The sequence below is a fragment of the Natrix helvetica genome (genome assembly GCF_964273705.1).
Source record: "Natrix helvetica genome assembly, chromosome: 1".
NCBI classification, from domain to species: domain Eukaryota; kingdom Metazoa; phylum Chordata; class Lepidosauria; order Squamata; family Natricidae; genus Natrix; species Natrix helvetica.
Window position 1 is genome coordinate 3107309 of NC_138548.1, and position 7226 is coordinate 3114534.

The following is a 7226-nucleotide window of genomic DNA, read 5'->3' on the forward strand; positions in this document are numbered from 1 at the left end:
CAGTGGAACAACTTCCCTCCAGGAGTTGTGAATGCTCTAACACTGGAAGTTTTTAAGAAGATGTTGGATAGCCATTTGTCTGAAACTGTATAGGGTTTCCTGCCTAGGCAGGGGGTTCGATTAGAAGACCTCCAAGGTCCCTTCCAATTCTGTTATTCTATTCTATTTTTTCTATTCTATTTTGTTAACTTGTGCCAGATTTGTTAGGGCCCTCCCTATTTTGACTACTTGCTGCCTATTTGTCAGGTATGCAGATATCCATTTGTGTAGGGATACAGAAATGTCGTAAGAACTTAGTTTTAACAGTAATTTGCTGTGCACCACTGAATCAAAGGCTTTGCAGAAGTCTATGTAAATTGTATCTATTGTTTTACCCTGGTCAAGATGTGCAGTCCAAATGTTTCTGTAGGAATTGCAGATTACAGGACAATTGTTTTCTGAAACGAAATGGCTTGTTAGAGAGCAGGGTTTTTTTGTCCCTAGATGGAGGGTGATGGATTGGTTTAGGATTGATTCCATGACTTTACAGGTGACGCAGCACAAGGAGATTGCTCTGTAATTCTCTACTAGACTAGGGTCTCCCTTTTAAAAGATAGGTATGACCTTAGCTAATTATCATAGGTCAGGCAAGGAGCTGGTTCTGAAAGACACCTCACAGATTGTGCATAGAGGTTCAGCTATGGCAGTTTTTTTAAGAAGTAGGAACATAATCCTTTAGGGCCAATAGATAGAGATGGCTTTAGTTTTTTTAGTAATGCAGGGTTTCCTGCCAAGGCAGGAGGTTGGACTAGAAGACCTCCAAGGTCCCTTCCAATTCTGTTATTCTATTCTATTCTATTCTATTCTATGCTAAAATTTCATAATCCTTAGCCCTTTTTAAAACCAGCATGTTTCTTTCTGTTTATTTTAAAACTGGCTATGTCCCAATATTGGGAGGACCAAGCTTCCACAGATCCCTTGTTTGGGTTTTTGCTGGGATTAAATATGAGAGTTTCTTCATATCCAACAATCTTCAGGCACTAAGACAAAACCTTCACAGCATTGCTTCGACTTCAAAATATAGCAGAACACTTTTTATGGCTCCAAATAGTTTAAGTTATTTTAAACTAATTTTAAATTAGTTGAAACTAGTTGAAACTCTTTCCAAAGTCTCAACATCTTTTTTGTATTTGGTTGCCCAATTTTTGAAAATGTTCTGGAAAAACCAACAAAGATGATCAGGGGATAACTGGAGGTATACCTGGTCTAGTGAAAGGAAGAACCCGGGATGACATGATAGCAGTCTTCCAATACTTGAAGGGCAAGGAAGAGGGGGGCAAATTATTTACTAAAGTACCAGAAGGGAGGACAAGAAACAATGGATGGAAACTAGAAGCAAGTTAGAACTAAGGACAAATTACTTAACAATTAACCAATGGAACAATTTGCTAAAGCCTTTTAAGGACAGCAATCAACAATCAAGCAATGGAAGAGAAGTTGCCTTCAGAGGATGTGGGACCTTCATGACTGGAGGCTTTCAAGAAGAGACTGGACTGCCATCTGTCAGAAATGGGGTAAGGTCTCCTAATTGGGCAGGGGATTGGAGTCGATGACCCACAAGGTCACTTCCAACTCTTAATATGCCAAGAGTCTGGAGAGCAATCCATCAGAAATAGTATAGGTCTCCTACAAGAATAAGGGGTTGGATGAGATGACCTCCAAGGTCCCTTCCAACTCTATCGCTGTTACTCTATTAAATTAGCATAAAATCTGGAGAGTTCTTCCAATCTACCTTCTTCTATGGGAGTAAGTAATTTATAATTTCACCCGCTAACAAGTATAAGTAAACCAGTTATTTGGCATAAACTTTGGAATGATTTTTCAAATTTACTAGAATTCAACCAATTGTCCTGTGCCACAATGCCCTATTAGGACTCAATACTATCCTAAAAACTATGCCTCAAGCCAAACTCCATCTTGTTTCCAGGGGTTCAGTTTCACCTTGACTCTCAAGTCTATCTGCATTAGGGATTAACAACAAAAGACACAAACATGTTTTTCCCATTCTGGTATGTAGATAAAATCTATTGCTAAGTGGATAGGAGAACACTAAGGCCAGGAACTGCTGGTACTTCTTGGGTAGGAATCTATAGTAAAGAAAACATTGGGAACATTACAGGGAAAATGTGTATGTGGTTTAAATTTGCCTAGCCATATTTGAGGCTGTTTGGAATAACAAATCCCAGATTTTATTGAGGTTTATTTTTTCATAGCTGCTCTTGGATTAAAATTTTATGGCTTAGTGACAAAGGAGAAAGGCAAGCTGTTCCATTGGTTAATTGCTCTCACCATTAGGACATTTCTCCTTTGTTCTAAGTTGCTTCTCTCCTTGTTAGTTTCCAACCATTGTTTCTCATCTTGCTGCTTTGGGAAATAGTTTGCTGCCCTTGTCTTTGTAGGAGCCCCTCAAATATTAGAACAATGATATCATGCCCCTCCCATAGTCCTACTCTTCAATAGACTAGACATAAATCAATTCCTGTAACCGTTCTTCATACATTTTAGCATCCAGGCCCCTAATCATCTCTGTGGATCTTCTCTGCATGCTTTCCAGAATCTCAAAATCTTTTTTTTTATTTTGATGATCACAACTGGTCACCACAATACAAACTTGGTCTCATTATGATACCATACAATAAAAAGCTTTTCTTTGAGTTTTCTACTATGCTTTTCTGTCCAAGTTAACATTATCTCAACTTTGTTTTAGGCTAGCACAGTTTCAAATGTGTTTTTCCTTCCTCGGTTTTTTTATATGGCCTACATATGTGTATTCTATTAAACATTTGTGTACTCTGTGAAATATGTGTATTCTATTAAACATTTATTAAAGAAGCCATGATAAAAACACTAGATGACAAAATATCTTAGGGTGTTGGGGGTCAATCTCTCATGCCCCATGAATAGATTCTTCTGATTTGATGCTGCTCCTGATCACTCAGATATCCACCAACCATGCCTAGCTTTAAATATTTGTAATCTTTTATATACGTATATATAAAAATGGCTGTGGGTGTGTATATTTCAACATAACTCTGGAACGCCTCACGCAATTTCAACCAAACTTGGTACACAGATGAATTACTCTCTGGAAACAAATACTGTGGGGGCAGGACACCCCTAAACCCCCAAGGGTGTGTGTTCGGTTAAGATGCAGCATGTTGTGCCTTAAAATGGCTTCTAATGTGCAGCACAGTGGAGTTGCCATGGTAATTGCTTCACAGTACTCCACAAGGGGCTCCCTCTGGTAAGGGGGAAAATCCAACATTAGAAATTACATTTGGTCCAGACATTTTCCCCCTATAAATAAATACCTAGGCAACACTGGGTTATCAGCTAGTTATCTTCTAAAATGATGGTCACCCGAGAATGATACAAGCCAGGATGTCTCATTGCTACTTGCTCCACTTTCTAAGGAACTTAGAACTTCTTGCCTATTTGAAGAATGTCCGGTTCAACAACAGTGTTGGAAAGGAAATCTTTTTCTCAGAAGATGGACTGGGATCAGTTCAGTATGATCTTCTCAACTGGATTTTCCTCCCCAATCAATCTTTTGTCTCCATGAAAGTTGGGCAAATAGATTTCGGAGCTCCCCCAGGCCAGGATTTGACCATCAACTCTGATGCAATCATTTGGCCCAGAAAGGTGGGCTAGATAGAAATGTTCTGAATTCAGGGAAAGGCTTGTTCAGTCAAAGACAGGGAAAGATTTGTTCTCTCCCGGGGTCTTTTGCAGTGTTTGCATCAGTTTCCTCCCCACCTACCTGAGCATCAAAGGGAAGTCCATGGTGGCCGTGGAGATCTTCTCCATCTTGGCCTCTGGGTCTGGTCTCATGGCTTGTATCTTTTCCCCCAAATGCTACATTATCCTATTCAGGCCTCATCTTAATTGTAGGGAAAATATGATAAGGAACAAAAATCTTTAATTAATGCATGCATAGGAAACATTTATCAATTTTAGTATCTGGCAATACTTCTAAAACATGACAGAGAAGGAGGAGCATGTTTATTAAATAATCCCTTATCAAGTTCAAATGAGGGTCACTTGGTTGAATTGGGTGCATTTTGAAATTGAATCAATCAATCAATAGGATTTCCTGTTTTCAGCAACAATCAAGCAATGTTTTTTCATCTCTTGTCTTCCAGTTGTCTCACAAGGAAGCCAGCATTCTATGTAGAAACAAAGCAATATTTCAAGCAGGATATTTTCTCATTTTATTGCTTTTCATTAAATATTTTACAATTTTCATGTTTTAAAGGATTTGGTTCCATATGTTTGTTTCCATAGTCTCCTGTTACTTTGTAGAATTCCCTGTTTGTTTGTTTTTTACTGGTAGAATTTAAATTCTCAATGACCCATCAAATGCTGCTGTGCTTCCTCATCAATGTGTTGGATTTTCTACTTAAGATGAGAAAATAATGTCAGCAGTGTACGCATTGTTTTAACTACTCCTTGTACCATGTAATGTGTGCTCTTTGACAGCTGCAACCCCATAGAGTTTGCATAGTCAATGAAAGCATAATGGTTATCCTAGAAGGGTCTCTCAGTCAGAGGTGATATTGCAAATAATTTCAGTCCCTTGACATGTATGCATTTTAATAACCAGCATCTGGAATTGCACCCATGTTGAATCAAAATTCAGGATTTAAAATACTTTAATCAAGGCTCACTGCAACGTTTATTAAACTCCATCTTCTCCAAGGGGAAAAAAATGTGAAAAAAGATGTGGAGACCCTAAAAAAAGTTCAGAGAAGAGCAACAAGGATGATTAGGGGAATGGAGGCTAAAACATATGAAGAATGGTTGCTGGAATTGGGTATGTCTAGTTTAATGAAAAGAAGGATTAATGGAGACATGATAACAGTGTTCTAACATCTCAGGGGTTGCCACAAAGAAGATGGAGTCAAACTATTCTCCAAAGCACCTGGGTATGTCTAGTCCAGACATGGCAAATATTTTTGGCATATCCACCACATATGATAGAACATTCCAGATTTATGTCTACATCTCCAACATTCAAAATATAGGTTTGGGAACATCTTGGCCAATCTTGCTGGTGATAAGTGCCATCAGTAGAACATTTTATATAAATTCTCCTTATAGCTTACTGCCATCATGAGCTTATAGTTTCTTTCCCACAATTTGTCCCAGTCTTCTAATTCTATGTTATTTCCAAAGTTTCTGGCCCAGATTATCATTGTCTCTTTTACAGCTTCTTCTTCCACTTTATATCTTAAAAGGAAGTTTTCTGACAGTTTTAATGAAACCAAGTTCATTACTTTTAGCATGCTGGTCTTTTGCAGTGTTTGGATCACCTTCCTCCCTACCTATCTGAGCACCAAAGGGATGTCCATGGTGGCCGTGGAGATCTTTTGGCCTCTGGAGCTTCTCTCTTGGCTTGTATCTCTTTCCCCAAATGCTACATTATTCTGCTGAGGACCAAATTGTAGAGAAAATATAGCAAGAAACAAAAATTTCTAACTAATGCATGAATGGGAAACATTTTTGAGGCATGTTTTGTATCTGATGACATTTCTAAAACAAGACAGAGAAGAAGGAACACATCAATTTAATAATGCTATAACTGGTAATAGTAAGAGTCACTTGGCTGAGTTGGGCAGATATTGAAATTGAAACATCCAATAAATAATATAATATAAATAAATAAGTAAATAATAGAAATACATAAGTAAACAAATAAATAAATGTTCCCGTTTTCAAAAGCAATCATGCAGTGTTTTCCATCTCTTGTCTTCCAATTGTCCCCAGTGAAGTCCAGTGCCCTGAGTAAAAATAAAGCTTGGTGTTAAAGATGTGTTCATTATTTCAAGGATATTTTCTCGTTTTATTCCTTTTAATTAAATATCTTAGAATTTCCATGTTTGATTCCGTTTCAGTGGTTTTGAGAATATGTGTTTGTTTCCATAATGTCCTGAGGCAAAATGTCATATAATGACATTTATGTCCTGAGAATGACAGAGTAAGACCTGGTAAGTCATCCAGTCCAACACCTGCTCAAGCAGGTGATCCTGTTTCATTTCTGACAAGTGACTCTTCAGTCTCTTCTTGACCAAAGAGGGAACTGAAAAAACCAACCATCCAGCGGTGGGATTCCAAATCTTTTCCTACTGGTTCCATGAGAGCGTGCTTTGCACACGTGACCAATCTCAGTGTCAGCGCTTGTGAGCTGAGCTGTTTAAGCTCAGATGAGGCATGACAATCCACTCTGCCATGCGAATCAGCTGAGCTAAAAAAAAAACAAGGGAATATAGGGCAGGGAACAATGGAGGCGGGAGGGTGGGGCCAGCCAGAAGTGGTATTGGCCGGCTCTCCAAACTACTCAAAATCCCTGCTCCCAGTTCACCCAAACTGGTCTGAACCGGCTGAATGCCACCTCTGCAACCATCCATAGGTGCTTGACTTTACTAGGATTAAAATCGAGACTGTTCCTCCCCATCCAATGGTCTTCAGCCCTGAAAACAAAAACATTGACAGCATTGAGTGGTCAAACACTGGTTGTACAATTGAACGTCCTCAGGATATGGATGATACATGGCCTCGAAATGAAAAACATGAAGGATTTGGGGTCCAACCAACACTGAATGGAAAGACCTTCAGAGAATGGAGAGAATCACATAAAATGAAATACTCATTCCTATTATCTCAGCCAGTTCAACGGTTTACCATGAGTACTTCACAAGACAAACATAGAAGACTCCATTTTCTGGCTCCAACTAGTTGTTAGACAACACTATATAATTCATATTAGCCTGACATCTTGGGAGATCTTCCTACCTATTTTTATGATCTATGTGAGAAGTTAGTTTTTAATTCCTTTCCCTGCCATGTAGTTGTAAATAAGACAGTTTTCCCATTGAAAATTGATACGATTATTCGCACATAGTGGGGAAGAACTGATTGTCACGTGCCACCATCCCCATTAACACCCAGGCCAAACTCCATCTTGCATGTAGTTGCTCAGTTTTCTGTAGGCCCAAAACCCAATTTCACCTTGTCTCTAAAGTAAAGTTGTTCTGTGAATTGACAACAAGAGACACATACATAATTTTCCCCTTCTGGTGTGTTAAAAAAAAACAACCTAGTGCTAAATAGGGAGGACAATTGCTTTTCCTTGCAATTATCATAAGAGCAATAATTCTTAATGTATCCCCTGTGGATTTCTACCCCCA

General features: G+C 38.7%; 1 protein-coding gene across 1 annotated transcript in view; it reads left to right on the plus strand.

The window, feature by feature from the left end:
- The window catches only part of LOC309385057 (vomeronasal type-2 receptor 1-like), a gene marked incomplete at its 3' end in the record, with an annotated part of 200640 nt that overhangs the window by 92375 nt on the left and 101039 nt on the right, over window positions 1-7226 (plus strand). The gene's annotated exons all lie outside the window — the stretch shown is intronic.